At 34.2% G+C, this 19158-nt stretch overlaps 1 long non-coding RNA gene across 1 annotated transcript; it reads right to left on the bottom strand.

Moving 5' to 3' along the window:
- Positions 1 to 1385: 1385 nt before the first annotated feature.
- On the bottom strand, positions 1386 to 18868 carry LOC117073204. Its single transcript, XR_004433160.1, has 3 exons — positions 18701 to 18868; positions 10843 to 10847; positions 1386 to 1395 (listed from the first exon to the last, which is right to left on the bottom strand). It is a non-coding gene; the product is annotated as an uncharacterized LOC117073204 (long non-coding RNA).
- Positions 18869 to 19158: the final 290 nt, after the last annotated feature.

The following is a 19158-nucleotide window of genomic DNA, read 5'->3' as shown; positions in this document are numbered from 1 at the left end:
AAGCATCACTCTTTGCAGAGCTCATGTTGATTTCACAATCCTAGAAAATCATGTCTATGTGCCCTTAACAAAATCCTTGAGTTCTCAAACTCTGCTGTAGAAAATCTTATAGGTAAATTATGAAATTGGGAAAATCAAGACCAAGATTGGCAAAATGAAGAAACAATCTTAAATTCATAATAAGGTTGAATGAACAAACATATTTCTAAAAGTGTATGACATTTGACATTAGCTTTTATTTTGTTATTGTTGAAGTGGAAAAGGTTACCTTACTTCATATCTCTTTCCATTTCTTTTTAGTTTTGTTTTATCTTGAGTGAACCACTGAATCTATAAATAACAAACTGATTTTAAAGCAACAGCTTCTCTTAGAGACCAGTGCTGTGGTGTTTTGGAGTCAGGCGTGAATCTAAGCTCATGTTGACCACCACCTAGTTGTCTCAGGTGGGTCAATTCATTTGCTTAAGAGCAATGAGCTTTTGTTTCCACAGCTGTAAAATATACAATTCCCTTCTTAACTGGATTTATAAAAGTTACAAAACTTATAAGTACTTTTTATAAACTGTCAAAAAATACAGATGTGTATGAAGAGTTGTTATTCTTACCTGTCATTCCAGCCATCCGAATGTAATTAATATTTTGATGTGAATCCTCATTTGTCTTTCTCTATATGCTTTCAAGTTTATAGCAATATAGCATCTTACCACATATTGAGAGCTCAAAAAATCTATGTTGAGTGAATAAAATAAGATATATATATATATAATATATATATATATAGACACACACACACACATTATACACAGGAGTTTTTCCTTTTTATAAAAATAAGACCTGACTGTATGTATTATTCCACAGCATGCTTTTATTCATGTGATTTCTGATTGATTCTTTCTTTTTTTTTTTTGCCTATAAAACACTGCAGTAACAAACTTCCTTGTACATACACCATTATGTACTGGTGCTTTCGTTTTTAAAAATATTCTTCAATGTAAGATTGTGAAGTCTAAAGTAGGCACTTTAAATTTTTGAATAGATATTGTCAGTTACTTGCCAAAACTGGTTATAGTAGTGTACATGTTTACCATCAATATATGGACTTTTCATTTCTTAAAATGGGAATTCTAATACTTACATTGTAGAATTATTAAGAAGATATGATAACTTGCTTTCCCTCTGTCTTTGTAGATAGGGTGCTTGGCATACAGTTGTGCCAAAAGGCTTTTTTTTTTCCCCCATTTTCATTTCCATGCTTTCTTGTTACTGGATATGTCTCATGAAAACTCTGACATTTTTCTACCTTTCTCATTGACTGTCATGAGGAATGTGAAATGTGTGGGAAACAGGATCCAACTAAAGTCAAAATAGTTTCTGCTTATGTAAGTGCTCTTCGGACTAACCTTACCAGTTAGAGGAATATCTTTCTGTTGGCCACAAAGTGAACCCTAGACAAGGTGACTGTGTACCTCACAGCTGGCCCAGCACAGTCTCTGTTTTTGCCTGTCGTTGTAGTGTCCTTTCTGTTTAGTGCCTCTTGTCACTTTCAAAAGTGCCCCTATTTATGTGGTTACCCTGTCTAAAGCTAAAAATAGCCTATTTAAAACAGCAGGAAAAAGAACAGACTAAAGCTTATAGATGAACTTAGAGGGGGGAAAAACACTTAAAGACTTTACTGTAGAGGGACTAAGTCACCCAATAGGCAGCAAAACTTAAAAAGCTTAAGACATTAAGGAAGAACAAAATGGAAATAATCAATTAAACTTTTTCTCCTCTTTTGCCTGGATGAGTGAAAATGAAAGCTTCCAGTTGAGTATGTCTGAGAGATTATCCCAGTTAATGTTAGGATGAAGATTTATACAGTGTGCACATTATTGCTTTGCCTTGGGAACCAGAAATGTGGAGTGTTTATTAAGTAGGTTTCTGTTTTTGTTGAACAGGTATTTTTCTCTTATGACCTGGTTCCACTGTATGATTACATCTCTTTGCATAATTTGTATTTGATATATGTATAAATCCCCGTTTTGAACAGACCATATGGAAAGCTCCACGAGTGCCCTGGGAACCAGGGGTATGCAGTGATTAACCATGGGTTCTGCTATTTGTGCAGCAGATGAGCAGAGCTGTGAAATAAAAGGCATCACACAATGGTTTCATCGCCCTTATTTTGTCCTTTGTTTGGTGATGCTTTACTAAGGATAAGAAAGTAAAACAAAATAAAAAGAAATCCCAGATAAGCAAGGAAGAGAAATGGTAAATAGTTTTTCAGAACAGAATTGAAGGAGGTAGGCTATTCATGGTATGAACTTGACAGCCTGGAGAGTAAACTGTTTTGTGAAAACAAAACTAAAAATGAAGTTGCTGGTTTCTCAGGAACCCCAAAGAACTTTTAATGTGTGTGAGACAATGTGACTGGCAGCAACTGGTTTTGTAATTAAATTTGGTTTAACAAATATTTGTTTAACAAGTATTTTATGTGCATATGCTATAGAAGGGACTATTGTGGGGCATTCAAAAGAATGTAGCTGCTTATCTTTATAAAATTTGCAATCTGTGGAAACTCATCTGACATAGGAAGTATTAATAAATATCTAGATAAAATGATAGTTTGAAATTAAGTCCCTAGAAACATTTAACCAATCTGTAAGTTATAAAATTCAATATCTGAAGTTCAATTTTTAAAAATAATTTGTAACTGAATTATTGAGTAAGCTTTGAAAAGAAGAAATAAATATGGGCTTAGTAAGACATGTTTTACTGTCTTAGTCCAGCATTATAAAACTTGGCTTCAGCTTTCTCTATAATAGTATTTTTAAAATTTTGCTAAAAATCAAAATTACCTGTGATGTTTGTTAGCACAATAGGGTTCCAGGTTCTTTACTCATGAATCTGTGTTAGTGGCTGAGATTCCAGGACAATGAAAAGGTGAGGGATAGGTATCTGAAGATACTTTACAACTCCTGGAGTTCATTCTGTCCACTGCCTTACTACATGAACAACCTTTTTCTAAAACTTATATAAATGAGAATTCCCCAGTAAGCATCTTCTCCAATATTCTTCAAATTATCTCTCATCTTATAATAATCTGAGACACCATCCAGAAAAGGAGGGTTTGGGAATTTTAATAATGCAGGCGGCTTTAACTTCCCTCTTAGTGGCTTCTTTGAGTTTTTACTCTTTCCTTGTGAGTGTTGGACCAACATGGCAATGGTACTACAATTTACCATTGTGAAAGGTTCAGCTGGGTTCAGGGGCTCCTGATTTTGGAACTGCATCTCAGAGTAAATTTCACTTAGCCAAAGACCATGGTATTTTTGAGAACCGGTGTTTTTTAGGCCGTGGTGAGAAGAAAGCCATTTCAAGCACCTGTGTGTTGCTTGTAAGTGTGTAATGATGGATGTCCCATTTCCAGACACAGGACATTTTCTGGGATACAATCATCAAGCATGTTCTGCAATCCTCCTCCACCATATGTTTCCTACTTTTTTACACCTCATAGTAACTTGATACTATTTACTCACATTTATCCATTATTTTGGGACTGTACATTTGCATCTACTATCTCATTTGATTTCCACAAATCCTAGTCATTGATGACTTCTCTGATATCCCAATCTAACTTGGATACCTGGTTCTAACTCTCTCAAGTCATTCTATGCTTTTTCTCCATTTTGCTTATCAAAGTTTGTAAGAGTACAAGACTTTCAGCTTTACACAAGCAGAAACTATTCCAATTCTTCACCAATGTATCATTTTACTCTTACACAAAGTTCAGAACACAGTATGTACTCAATAAAATACTTGTAGAATGAATAAGTGGAATTAAATCCAACTGTGTGATGCCTAGTTTACATCCTTAGAGAACTGAGACACATTGAACAGCAAGATTTTACTTTTTTTTTTTTTATTATTATTTTTTTGAGACAGAGTCTCCACTCTGTTGCCCAGGCTGGAGAGCACTGGCATGATCTTGGCTCACTGCAACCTCCATATCCCGGGTTCAAGCAATCCTTATGCCTCAGCCTCCTGAGTAGCTGGGATTACAGGCATGTGCCACCATGCCCCACTGACTTTTTTGTATTTTTAGTAGAGACAGGGTTTTGCCATGTTGGCTGGGCTGGTCTTGAACTCCTGGCCTCAAGTGATCTGCCTGCCTTGGCCTCCCAAAGTGCTGGAATTACTGGTGTTAGCCACTGCACCTGGTCAGAGAGATTTTTTTCTCATTCTATTACTCCAGTTATTTTTGGAGTCATGTTTGTGTGTGTGCGTGTGTGTGTGTGTTTGTGTGTTTGGTATATTTAGAAACAGGTCCCACTATGTTGTTGCCAAGGTTGACTTTGAACTCCTGGGTTCAAGCTATCCCCAACCTCAGTCTTCCAAGTAGCTGAGAATACAGCTATGCACCATTGCACTGGGCTCAAGCAGTCATAAATTTTTAAAAATAATTGTATATATACATATAGCTAAATAAGAGTGGAACATGAAGTCATCCTAGTTTTTTTTTTTTTTTTTTTTTTTGAGACAGAGTCTCGCTCTGTTGCCCAAACTGGAGTGCAGTGGTGAGATATCCGCTTACTGCAAGCTCCGCCTCCCGGTTCATGCCATTCTCCTGCCTTAGCCTCCCGAGTAGCTGGGACTACAGGTGCTCACCACCATGCCTGGCTAATTTTTTGTATTTTTAGTAGAGATGAGGTTTCACCATGCTAGCCAGGATGGTTTCGATCTCCTGACTTGGTGATCCGCCTGCCTTGGCTTCCCAAAGTGCTGGGATTACAGGTGTGAGCCACCACGCTCAGCCGTCATCCTAGTTTTTTTTGACAATCGGAAGGACTTTCTTTCTTGTTTTCTGGGCTAGATAGATTGAAATAGAATGTGAACTTTTTTAATGGAAATCGTAAAGTTATTAATATTTTTTGAAAAATAAATTATTGAATATTATTGTAGCATGATGAATGATTTAATATCTTTCTGTGAAGCATCTGGCATAAGATGTTAAAAACTGTAGCATACTAGCAAGATAGTTCCAGATTGGTGAAAATTGCTTCTATATTTTTGTTTTAGGGAAACATAGCAATCAAGGAAGAAGCATCAATGAGAGGGCTAGGGAAAACCATTCCAGAATAATCTCAATGAAAAAGTGGGTAAGATTGAGAGATAAGTGTATAGTCAGTATTAGAGTGTAGATTGGAGGATAAAATACAATTAGAGGCAAAGAGAAGGAAGGCAAGGAAAGCCAGAAAACATACTGCTTTGTAGAAGATCTCCTTGGAAAATCCAAATGAAAACCACGATGACACATCATCTCACACTAGTCAGAATGGCTATTAATAAAAAGCCAAAAAACAACAGATGCTGGTGAGGTTGAGGAGAAAAGCGTATGCTTATACACTGTTGGGATATAAGCATGCTTATACCTTGGTGGGAATGTAAATTAATTCAACCACTGTGGAAAGAAGTTTAGAGCTTTCTTCAATAACTTAAAACAGAATTGCCTTTTGACTTAGCAATCCATTACTGTTTCAAAAGAAAACATTTTTCTACCAAAAGACACATGTATTTGTATTTTTTTTTGCAGCACTCACTATTGACAATAGCAAAGACATGGAATCAACCTAGGTGCCCAACAATGGTGAATTGGGTAAAGATAATATGGTGCATATACACCATGAAATACTATGCAGCCATAAAAAAGAATAAAACCATGTCTTTTGCAGTAACATGGATACAGCTAGAGACCATTATCCTGAGCAAATTAATGTAGAAACAGAAAACAAAATACTGCATGTTTTCACTTGTAAGTGGGGGCTAAACATTGGGTACTCATGGATCTAAATATGTCAACAGTGGACACTGGGGACTACTAGAGGTGGTAGGGAGGAAGGAAGGAAAGGGTTGAAAAACTATCTGTTGGGTACTATGCTCACTACCTGAGTGATGGGATCATTCATATCCCAAGCCTCAACATCACACAGTACACCCATAAAACAAACCTGCATATGTACCCTCTGAATCCGAAATGAACATTGATATTGTAAAAAAAAGAAAATCCCCTTTTCCAAAAAAAAAAAAAAGAAAGATATTCTTGGGACAAGTGGTAGCTGTTTTCTCAAAATCGAAATCAAATATTATGTTATGGGAGCAGGCAGGCATATCCTCACTCTGCTTGTGGATGAGCAAGCATACATTTGATTTGGCTTCATAGACAACTCTTAAGCATGATGACTATACAAAGGAACAACAGTTGTTAACTCTCTGTGGAGAAATAAGTTACCATCTGAGTAATACAAGTGCCTATTTAGTCACTATTAAAGGACCTGATTTAAAATAATTGCCTATGCCTGAGGTTGAAATTTAATTTGGTTACCTCACAGAACTACCTCAACAACCTCTGAATAAAGGTCACTTATGACATTGAGAAGGTATAAATTGCTAATTAACACTTCATGTTGAAATTGAGTTACTTAAGATTTTGAAGAAATGTTCAATGAAATAGTAATGGGTACCAAGATTTCAAATTACTTTGATTTCAAAAGGTAATAAAACCCAAGAAAGGAAACTTCTGCCACTAACTTTAAAAGTCTGTTTTAGAGAAAGTAGTGAGTGTTAATTAGATACAAATTTCTGTTACCCTTAGAAGTGCATTATTTGATTAAATACAAATAACTTAAAACCTGAGTTTGAGTTTGAGTAAATGAAAGAAGCAGAGACGTTAGAATCTTCTGGTTTTTGTTTGTTTGTTTGTTTGTTTGTTTTTACCTAAGAGTTTTAAATTTCTTTATTGGTGTGGTGAAGGAGATGTAATGTTGGTATGGATTGGTGGCAAGAGCATGGGGCTTGGCTATTGGCTGGGGAGGAGGAGCTGTGGGTTCCAGAGGCAGAGCCCTGTGGGCTGGAATTCTAGAGTAATCATTTTGTAGATATCAGATCCAAATGAAGCTGGATATACAGAGAAGTGTGCTGCAGAGAGAGGATGAAAATGCACCACTTTCTGATGGCTATGATGTGCCAAACTTTGTGGCATGGGCTTTCATATTTATTTTCTACTTAATATGCACAGCGATCTTCAAAGACAAGTAAGGAGACTACGTCTATCTGTGAATCCAAGATATTTGATAATTTGCTTGAGTTCAAGCGTGAGAGTCAGGTGTGCACTAAGTGCTGTGTAACTGTGGAGTCAAGGCTGTTTTCCAGGATATCATTCTGCCTTCTTTGCAGAAGTATGAGTATCTGAGATGTGATAGAGAAAATTATAAGAAGGTGCTTAAAGGGAGGCAATTTGCAATATGACTAATCTATTGTTGAAAGCTGTTAAGATTAGTGAAAATAATTTTCAGGCATTAATTTATTAAATTTAATTTATTAAATTTTTTTATTGATACATAATAGATGTACATATTTCTGGGACACAAGTAGCAATTTAATGCATTTATATAATGTATAAAGATCAAATCAGGGTAATTGGGATATCCATCATATTACATTTTTTATCCATTTAACAAGTTCATATTTATTAAATGTTTACTGTATATTGGACATTGTACTAAGCTCTGTCATGAACAAAGAAGACATGTTCCTTAATTTCACCAGTGATATTGCCTAAAGTAAGAAGCTAACTTGCAATAGAAACTCATTATCAAAGGTATAAGAAAGTAGACGCTGACTGTTGTACCTAACGAAAGAGTAATTTTAGATAATTACAATCATGAGACACAAACTTAAGAATTCCATAGATAATAATCTCTGGTTTGTTTATTTTAATTTAAACAGGCTGATATTTAATTACTAAATGATATTAAAGCCAGATTTTAATTTCCTTCATTAGGCATGTCTATGAATTTCATAAGAAAAATCTCTATTGTGTCTGTCATAGAAGGGTAACAATCAGAGGCTCATGGACTGAAGAACAGAAAAATGAATTGTCAGTTAACCAGTAAGCACTGATATTCTACTTCAGTGAAGCCTTCAAATTTAAAGGCAATTAAAGATGATTGTAACTCATCCCAAGTAGTCATAGGCAAAATTCTACGTATTCTTTGCTAACTCGTTTAGTTTGTTGTATTATGTTACGTAATATACCTATTTCCCTAATGGCAGTGAAGGGTTCCTGGAAGCTGGACATCTCTGCTCTGTGATGTAATTATCTTTTACATATATTATCTAGGTTAGTGATCCATAGTTTTTTCATTTATTTGTTTTGTTTTTCTTATGTAGTTGGGTGACTAGAGCCTTATTCTCTTGGCTCCCTTTTCCCCCCTTTTAACCTTTGAGGGGTTCTTTGAAGCACAGATTGAAAACCATCAACCTAGCTAAATAGCCCAACTGATCTGGTCACTCCGGGGTTAGCAAGGAGAAAGTAATCACAGATAGGTAACCAATCAAACTGATAAACATTTGTCAAATGCCTACTTGCTTGTCATTGTGCTAAAGATGCTTATAATCTATTTAAGGAGACACGCCAAAAACACATCTAAAGTTATGCGATGTAAGGTTAATTTCAAAAAACTTGACATAGGTTCAGAAGCAGTTAGAGAACTCAGGGAAAGTTTCACGAAAAGTAAACAAGAACATGGCCTACAGTCTAACACCTGACACAACTTTTTGCTTTTCCTGTAGGGTAGTTCCCACTTATTCGCAGTTTCACTGTCCACAACTTCAGTTAGCCATGGTCAACTGAGATCCAAAAATATTAAATGGAAAATTCCAGAAATAATTCATAAATTTTAAATCATGTGCTGTTCTGAGCAGTCTGATGGAATATCACACCATCCTGCTACGTCCTGACTGGGACATAAATCATCCCTTGGTCCAGCATATCCACACTGTAGATTCAAAAACTAAGTTGTTCGTTAGTAACTTAGTAGGTGGCTCAATTATCAGACGAATTCTTGGAATATCACAGTGCTTGTGTTCAAGTTCAGGTTACCCTTATTTTACTTAATAATGTCTCCAAAGTGCAAGATGCTGGCAGGTTGTTATAATTGTTCTATTTTATTATTAATTATTGTTGTTAATCTCTTACTGTGCCTAATTTATAAATTAAATGTTATCATAAGTATGAAAGTATAGGATAAAACAGTATATAGTGCCTACTACTATCCAAGTTTTCACGCATTAATATTGTCTTGGAATGTTTAAGCCAGAAACTCTTTGTAAAAATCCCTCTTCCAACGTTTGGACTTCCAGTTAGGTAATACCTTGGTACCAATAGTAAAGAACCAGGTTTTACTGAATGCCATTATCTTGAAGGAGAAACAAATATTCCATAGGACATATTTTAATTATTCCCTCCATAATTTGCTATTTATAATTTATATCCAAAAGCTTCCTTCATAAATCTTTAATCTTTCTGTATGAATTTAATAAAGGGAGAAAATAGGCAAATAAATTCCAAAAATATAAACCATTTAGATATTTTGATGACTGCCACTGATGCCCTGAACATCAATGATAGTAATGCTTCTGCAGTGCCAATGAGATTGCTAATCGTATTGAAACAGTTGCTGATTGTAGCTCAATAGGTTTAAAAAAATTTTAGGGGATTATTTAGAGAAACATCATGAACAATTTTCTGCTGTAATTACTTGTGCTCATTTCTGAATTCTAACACTAAAAATCTAAATTAGAAGCTGGACTTTGGAAATACTGTAAAATTACTTTCGATAACTTTACTCTGAGTCATTCTTGGGAAATAGTAATTTGTGACTATTTCCATAGACTTATCACTATTTTATACTCAATAGAGACTCCAGGCTGGTATCTAATGTGGGGGAAAGATGATTCTGCCATTTATTGCTTAAAGAATGACAAAAGATTATTCTGTGATCTATTTTTACAAAAAAAGTCAGTTATTTTTCTTTAAGCACAGAGACAGAACTCTCTTTACTTACCATAGTTTTCTGAGGCTGCATGTTTTCATTATTTGTTTTTCTTTTTCCTTCAAACCTGTTCTTGATAATTATTGCCTGTGAAGGAAGAATCAGTTTGTATTGCACATTGATGGAGGACATGATGTGATTTGTACCAAGTGTTGCACCCAGCTAAGTATGGCCCCATTCCCACCATGGGTGCTCTGTTTCCTTAAGCTGCTCTTTGTAGCCCCCAAACCCTATTTTACATGCCATTTAGGCCTGCTCTTGCCAGTCTTGGTTTTTCCTTTCCTGTTCAAATTTTATAATTTCTTTCTCCTTAGAATGTTCCCAATTTCTTCTGGAATATTAATGGAAGGCTATCTGGTTGAGCTAGTTCAGACTAAGTCATAAATTACTGATAGTCTCTTAATTTTACAATGAGTGTTTGTATTTTTAAGCTTTTTATTACAAATACATTTTTCATTGGTAGATTTTTAGCCAATTCCAAAAAGAGATTTATAGCCAAGGACAGCCATAATTGGCATTCCTTTTCAAAAGTTTTAAATAGAATGACAACTCATTCTGTTTATACTTGACCCACCCTGATGGTGTCACATCAAAACTGCAAGTCATTGAACCCTATCACAGCTTCACTTTTCTCCTTACCTTACTAGCATTTGAGTCTAGTCTCTTTTCCAGTCTTTTCCTCATTCCTCATGTCTCCTTTAGAATTGTCTTTTAAAAAAAGAGATGGAATCCAATTTTTTTATTTGATAGCCCCTCTTGCATATACAACACAGTTTAAGCCAGGATCAGTCCTTTCCAGCCTCATCATCCATAGCATCATTTTTTTCTCCATAGTCAGAATGAATTGCTACCTTCTCTGTGGTCACTCGTTTTAGTCCCATTAAAAAAATAGACTTTATTTCTTAGAGCAGTTTTAGGTTCACAGCAAAATAAAGTAGAATTTACAGATATTTCCTATAGGTCCCCTGACTCTACCTGTGCACAGCCTCTTCCCACCACCAATGTCTTACAGCAGAGTGGCACATTTGTTACAACTAAGGGACCTACATTGATACATCATTATCACTCAAAGTCCACAGTTTACGTTAGGGTTCACTCTTAGGTTTGTATGTTCTGTGGATTTGGACAAAATTATACGGACACATATCTGCCATTCTGTTACCATACAGAGTAATTTCACTACCCTAAAAATCCTCTGTGCTCTATCTATTCATTCCTCTCTTCTTTCTTTCTTTCTTTCTTTTTTTTTTTTGAGACAGAGTCTCGCTCTGTCGCCCGGGCTGGAGTGCAGTGGCCGGATCTCAGCTCACTGCAAGCTCCGCCTCCCAGGTTTACGCCATTCTCCTGCCTCAGCCTCCCGAGTAGCTGGGACTACAGGCGCCCGCCACCTCGCCCGGCTAGTTTTTTGTATTTTTTAGTAGAGACGGGGTTTCACAGTGTTAGCCAGGATGGTCTCGATCTCCTGACCTCCCATCTGACCTCCCATCTCCTGATCCGCCCGTCTCGGCCTCCCAAAGTGCTGGGATTACAGGCTTGAGCCACCGCGCCCGGCCCATTCCTCTCTTCTTTCTGACCCCTGGAAACCATTGATCTTCTTTTTCCTGAAGTTTGAAGTTAAAAAGTTTAATTGGCACATAATAATTGTCCACCTTTGTGGGAAACCATGTGAGGTTTTAACACAGGTATTCATTGTGTAATGATCAAATCAAGTCAGACTGACTCCATAGTTTTGTCTTTTCCAGAAAGTCATATAGTTAGAATCATACAGTCTGTATATTCAGACTAGCTTCTTTCATGTAGTAATATGCAGTTAAATTTTCTCCATGCCTTTCATGGTTTGATAACTCATTTCTTATTACCACTGAATAATATTTCATTGTCTGCATTTTTGTGTGGGCTTAGGTTTTGAACTCCTTTGGGTAAATACCAAGAAACGTGATTGCTGGATCACATGGTAAGAGTATGTTTAGTTTTGTAAGAAACTTCCAAAGTGGCTGTCTTCCAAAGTGGCTGTACCATTTAACACTCCCATCTTCAATAAATGAAAATTTGGTCCCTTTTTAAAAATGACACTAGTTATATTTAAAATTTCATTTTGTAATTATTATTTTGATTTTGTTTTACCTATAGAAGCTAAACTCTTTGAGGACAAGAACCTTATCTTATTCATTTTTGTTTTTCCGTAGCCTAATATTATATTTTAGGCAACTGGAAAATAGCTTATTAAATTTAATTTTTGATAAAGTGAGCTATTGTTATGATCTATAAAATTATTAGTATGCAAGAATGTAATTGAGCTTTAAGGATAGGTGAAATAATGTTTGTGGAATCTTCTCTGGGTCAATTATAAAATGCAAGGACAAGAAAGAAACAATTATTGGAAGTATTTATAACGATTATGGTTGAGTTGGGAGTATTTAAGGAAGATAGCCTCAGTAGAGTGACTTATGGTTGAGTTGGGAGTATTTAAGGAAGATAGCCTCAGTGGAGTGACGTAGAGAGCAGATTCTAGGTTCAGGCCTGAGAGAGAGCAGTAGATGTGGACAGATCCAAGAGAAGTGGTTGGGGGAGAAGTTAAAAGTGAAATCCAAAGCAGGAAGGTTCTGATTCATGCTTTAACACCTGTGCTTATTTTATTAATGAAAGTTTTTTGAAAAAAAATCAATTGAGTTTAGGAAGGAATTCTTTCTTCATCCTATTTTTAGATAGGATTTACAGTGGGGTCCTAATGGGTTTACCTGTATATTAATAAGAAAGACATTATTCCTGGTTGTTAGGGCAAGTCTCCATCATGTCCTTTGCCCTCAAACCTGACAGCAAGCCTTCGAAGTCTAATACATATGATTTCTGTCTAATGTATTTAGGTCTATAAAGTTGGGAGCTATTGTTAGGCTGTTTTGCCTTTTTCTGAGAGCCAAATAAATACTTTGTTATGGTCACATTAATAATGAAATATATGTTTATTAATACCATCTTAAATGTTATTTACAAGCTTGGTTTTCTAGAATTGAAGAGTTCTAAAGAATCAATCTTTAAGAAATGACTATTAACTTCCTTTTAATCTTTGTTTGGGTAGGATTTAGCGCTGCTGGTTTGTGTAAATATTGAAGTAATTCTCTTGCCCCTTGGAGACCCAGGCCTGGAAAGTGAAGGGAAATCTAACCCAAAGCATAATTAAGAGACACAACATTGGGTTGGGCACCCTGGCTCACGCCTGTAATCTCAGCACTTTGGGAGGCTGAGGCGGTTGGATCACCTGAAGTCAGGAGTTTGAGATCAGCCTGGCCAACATGGTGAAATCCCATCTCTACAACAAATACAAAAATTAGCTGGGCATGGTGGCACATGCCTGTAGTCCCAGCTACTCGGGAGACTGAGGCAGGAGAATCACTTGAGCTCAGGAGGCTAAGGTTGCAGTGAGCCAAGATCACAGGCCACTGTACTCCAGCCTGGGTGACAAAGTGAGACTCCATCTAAAGAAAAAATAAAAAAATAAAAAAATAAAGGGAGAGAGAGACAACATTAAAGAACTTTGAAGTTAATGTAGATACAATAGACGGATGCATGATTAAAAAAAAATTCCCTAGTATAAAATAAAAAAGCTAATTTGACCTCTTTTAAAAAAAGCTAGTTTGATCAAAGGAAACTACAGATGAGATCCGTGACTTTTGGTGAGTGGTGCTGACTTCAGAGAAACATTTCTCTTCCCTAGTTTTTACTGTTTCTCCTTAGCTTGCTCTGAGTTACACAGTTCAGATGGGAACAGGAGATAAATTAATTGGGTTCTACAATGTTTTCCTTCTTATGAGAATCTACAATTTTTTCTTTTAATTCTTTAATAGATAGTTTTAAATTGGTATATTTTGTGTTTAGATATATAATATAAAGGCTAGTCGCGTTGGCTCATGCCTGTAATCCTAGCACTTTGGGGGGCTGAGGCAGGCGGATCATCTGAGGTCAGGAGTTTGAGACCAGCCTGACTAACATGGTGAAACTCCGTCTCTACTAAAAATACAAAATTAGCTGGGCGTGGTGGCACATGCCTCTAATCCCAGCTACTCGGAGGGCTGAGGCAGGGGAATTGCTTGAACCTGGGAGGCAGAGGTTGCCATGAGCTGAGACCACACCACTGCACTCCAGCCTGGGCGACAGGAGCAAAATTGTGTTAAAAAAAAAAAAAAAAAAAAAAAAATATAATATATATATATATATATATATGCTAAATAATGCATCAGTAAAAATGACCCTTAATTATTTTGTTTCTTTTCTTGTATTTTAAAAATTCTCAGACAAAGCAGAAACTTTGAATTAGAGTTAGGTAAAGGAAATAGAAAATTGGAGCTGATAATAATGAAAGGTGAGTGAATCACTTTCTCATTTGACGATTTCTTTTATCTGCATTCTCAGATTGAAATAATGATAGAAATTCAGAGATAGATGAACAGAACCCTTTTAAGAAAAATTCTAGGGTGATATGAAATTGGTAAAACTGAAATGAATAATTTTTTGGAAATCTCTACTGTGTAGCAGTAAAGCTGGCTAAAATAATTTTAAACCTATGCATGGTGAAAATTTAGAGAAACTTGTTTACATTTTGCCAACTTTTTTTATGAGTTATGAAATCCGGACAATAAGAAAAGCAATATTTATTTTGTTGTTGATTTTTAATAAAGTTTGTATTGGGGTGATAATGTGATGAGTTGAGTTAGGAGATGAGGCATCTGCAAGTAACTTTTTCCCTAGGAAATCAGCATGTCTTAAAGTTCTTATTGACTAGGCTAACAGCCCTCTACATTCTCCCAGGCAACAATGGAACATCACCAATAATCCCAAAATCTTATTAAGCTTCAAGGTGGAAAAGAAAGGTTGAAAATTATGCAAGGGATGTAAAACACTTCCTTCTCCAGGAGATTTCCTGCTTTTCCTCTGGTTCCTCATTCCTCAGAAAATGATGTTCCCTACAATTAATGCTTGGTGTTTTTATTACTCTAGTGGCACCTATATTCTGTCTTATCCTATAAAGTAGTTAAATTTGTATTTTTCTTTTGCTTTCTATGTAGACTTTATATACCCTTTGAATAGAGGCATTGTGTCTTACCCTTAGCATTGTGTCATTTGAACCCAGATTAAGTTATAATTATGTGAAGGTCTCAGGTAGAATAAAAACCATTTCAAATTTGGGATTTTTTTTTGGAGGGGGAGTGGGGAAAGAATAGGCTTCTAAACCTAGTATTTATATTTTAACATACGTTAAAAGCATTTTCATAGAATCTCTTCTATGAAAGATTTAGTAGTCTGTTGTTATAGTTTGGGGTAAAATGTTCTGTTCATTATTGAAATAGCGAAGCATGTGATTGAAAATGTACTACTATTAATTTTTTACTTAAATATACAATTTACTGATATAGGAAATTCAAGAAATATAAAAGAAAATGAAAAACACTTCCACTCTTCATAGGCAACAGCTGTTAATTTTTCCATGATGATAAATACTTATGTAATTTTAATCAAAGAGATTATACTGTGCATGTTGATCTGTAACTCTTTTATTCTCTCATAATTATGTGTAGAATTTGTTCTTTAATTTTCTTTTTCCCTCCCATTTTATTTTCTTCCTATATATCTTATGGAAAGGTCTACAGATTTGAATTTGTTTGTGACCTTTATATATATATGTACAGGTCCTCTTTAGAAATGTTTGAAAGCCAATGTGGCATATCGGTATTTTTCATATTAATGATCATAAGTATACATTGTCTTTTAAATTTATTGTTTAGATTTATCCTAATTTACGAAGCCTAAATTTATTTATTAATAGACCATTAAGTTGTTTCAATTTTTGACTATTATGAACATTAATAATTATTGCCAATTTTTCTGGGACCCAGTTTTCTAGTATTTGTTATCTTTGTGTAATTCTAGGATAAATTCTTAGAGGTAGAATTGCTAGTTCATACCTATTACCAGACTACCAAAAACATGAACTCATATACAATGTATCCAGTAGTACATCGGGGGCAATATGAACCCATTTATAATTTCTCCAATAGTACATCAGGGTATATACTTTCCCTACATCTTTGCCGACACTTGTAATTGTCCATCCATATAACAAAAGGCAAAGTACTTTTTACAAATTTTTTATTATTTTTAACAAAGAAAACAAAAGTGGATCATATTTTCATAAAATAAAGGTTTTGTTGACAATTAAAAACTGGACATGCACATGATTAGAAAGTTCAGATGGCACAAAAAGGTATACTTCTCCCCAAAGGAAATGACTGTGAACAGTTTCTTGACTGTTCTAGAGAATTGAAATTTATACATACATACGTATCTCTTTTTATTTATAAAAATAGTGTACTAATATTACTATAATTCTGTACTTTATTTTTTCACTAAATATATTTGGGTGTAACAGCAACTATCTACTTCTGTCAAATGCCAACACCAATTCCCAATACATTTGTTCTTACTTATACAAGTTGTTTTTTATTATGAAAGGTCATTTAAATTATTTCTAGTTTTTCACTATTTATTTTTGCTCTGATAATATCTTTTTACATATTTTGCAATACTTATAATTTCTGTAGAGTAACTTGGTAGCTGCAGAATTGTTGTGTCAAAAGTACATTTACAATTTTGAGAGACATTGCCAGATTTCCTTCCACAAGTATTTTATCAATTTATTCACTTTCCTCACATCTTGGCTAGAACAGGTATACGTTCACTTTTTAATTAGCCAATAGAATAGGTGAAAAACAGCATTTTATTGTAGTTGCTTCTGCTTTTTAAAATTAGAAGATTGGACATGTTTTTTATGATTTTTTTCCTACCTCGAATCTGTGGATTGCCTTTTCTACTTTTTTGTCCCACTGATTTTATTTTTTTAGTTCTATTATTACTTCATTGCTTATTATTCATTTTCATGGATTGTTTTAGTTAAGAATGATAGTTTATCATATGTATTAAAAATTTCCCTAATTTGTCATCTGACTTTATATTTTTCACCATGCTCAAATGTTGAATTTATCTAAATTTATTAATTCACTTTTTCATGACTTCTGAATTACATTTTCTATTAACAGATACTTGCTATACTCTGAGATTACAAATATGTTTTTCATTTAATCTTTTTAAATTTCTATTACTTTTTGATGCATTTTGGATGTTGGTGAATGAAATAAACAAGAAATCTAGATTTATGTTTTTTGAAACAGCTAACCAGTTGTCTCAGTGTCATTTATTGAATAATATTTTTCCCTCCTCACTGAGAAACGATTTTTAATATTAACGATGTTTTCATATTATTTTATTTATTTATTTATTTATTTATTTATTTATTTATTTATTGAGACAGAGTCTCACTCCATCACCCAGGCTGGAGTGCAGTGGCACGATCTCGGCTCACGGCATCTTCTGTCTCCTGGGTTCAAGCAATTCTCCTGCCTCAGACTTCCGGCTAGCTGGGATTACAGGCACCCACTATCATGTCCAGCTAATTTTTGTATTTTTAATACAGAAGGAATTTTGCCATGTTGGCCAGGCTGGTTTTGAACTCCTGACCTCAGGTGATCCACCCACCTCAGCCTCCCGAAGTGCTGGGATTACAGGCATGAGCCACCACACCCAGCCTCATATTATTTTAGACATATATTCATACGATTTTTTTTGTCTGTTAAATATTCCCCTAGTACTAAAGTAAATTAATTAATTGTAGCTTGAAAGTATATTTTAATATCTTGTCGGACTAGTCACCTCTCATTAATATTCTTATTCAAGATTTTTCTGGATATTCTCACATTGTTTTTCTAAATGAACTTTAGTAGTATTTTGTAAGTTAAAAAATAATTCTATATCATATATTAAATCTTTTGAATTTTGAGTATTACTAAGAGTAGAATTCTTTTATATTTTAGTACACTTTAAATGTTTTCTTTACATAAGTTCTTCATATTTAAAAAATGTTTTTTGCTATTGTAAATGAGATACAGTGTTTTTCATTATATCTTCTAGCTGCTCATTGATTATACATAGGAAAAGAAATATTGAGTAATAATTTTATAACTAGCTGCATTATTGAATTTTATTGGTTTTACATTATTTATTATAGTTTATATTTTTTACTATAATTTTGAGTCTTTCTATGTATACAAAATTTCATCTGCAAGTAATGGTAATTTTACCTTTTCCTTTCATATGTATATCTTATTTGTTTTCATTGAATGAATTATTTAATAAATATTAAAATTATTTAATATTTATTAAGTAATAATTGTAAAAGTGGACATTCTTCTCTTGTGACTGTTGAAGTTTTCCAAGAGCTCTTATTTGGCATCTACTGAGGTAGATCTATTTTATTCTCTTTTAGCTTATTAATACCGTGTGGTATGTGAATAGATTTTCTGATACCAAATCACCTTTAAGGCAAATGGATTTTAATGAAGCCAATTTAAAGGGCACTTAACCAGTATCGTATCTTAACAAATGAAAAGGAAATGTTTTATTTTAAGAACACTATCCAAGGTGAAGCAGAAATGACATTCTCAATAGTTTTAAGATTTAAGCATCCCTAGAGCTCTGTGTATGAGGATCATTATCTCCTCTTTGTTGTCTTAAAAAACATTATTACCAAAACCTGGCCAATTAGCTACTTTCCTTTTTTTTTTCTTCAAAGCATTTTTTGCTCTTATTTAAAGAATAATATTGTACATTTTCTTATTTGAATCAGTTTGCAAACAATAATTATTTTTAATTTTTGTCATGGCTTTGGAATTCTGTAATTTAGATAAAACCTTTGTGTAATCAAGATTTGCACATCATAAAACATAATCAAAAGAGTCAGTCTGTAGCTTGTTTATTGTGGAAAAGGTAGTCTACTTTACTCTGTCATTATCTTCTTTCTTTCAAGTGTGATATCAAAAGAATTTTATACAAATAAGAAGGCAAATTTGGGTCAAATTTCACATAAAAAGAATGAAAATAATGCCAAATAATGTGTTATTAAAGGGAAAAAACCCTTTCAAATGTCTGAAATGTCTGAATATCATAGTATCAGACAAACCTACTTTCCAAAATAGGCTCTGAGCTGTAAACTGTAATGTATATTCATTTTGATGGAGAGATTTATTAGAATAACAAATTTCAGGATTTTTAAATTGAAGAGAAATATCTTTATCAATTATCATTTTTACCCTTCTTTTGGTAAACAAAGTTAAAGAAAATAGCATGGTATTTCAAAGTATAATTTCACAAAACACATCAAAGCAATGCCTATTTTATAAAA

This window comes from Trachypithecus francoisi, unplaced genomic scaffold (genome assembly GCF_009764315.1).
Source record: "Trachypithecus francoisi isolate TF-2019V2 unplaced genomic scaffold, Tfra_2.0 Lachesis_group4, whole genome shotgun sequence".
NCBI classification, from domain to species: Eukaryota; Metazoa; Chordata; class Mammalia; order Primates; family Cercopithecidae; genus Trachypithecus; species Trachypithecus francoisi.
Note: the sequence above shows the minus strand (reverse complement) of the source record. Positions and strands in the feature narration are given on the sequence as shown.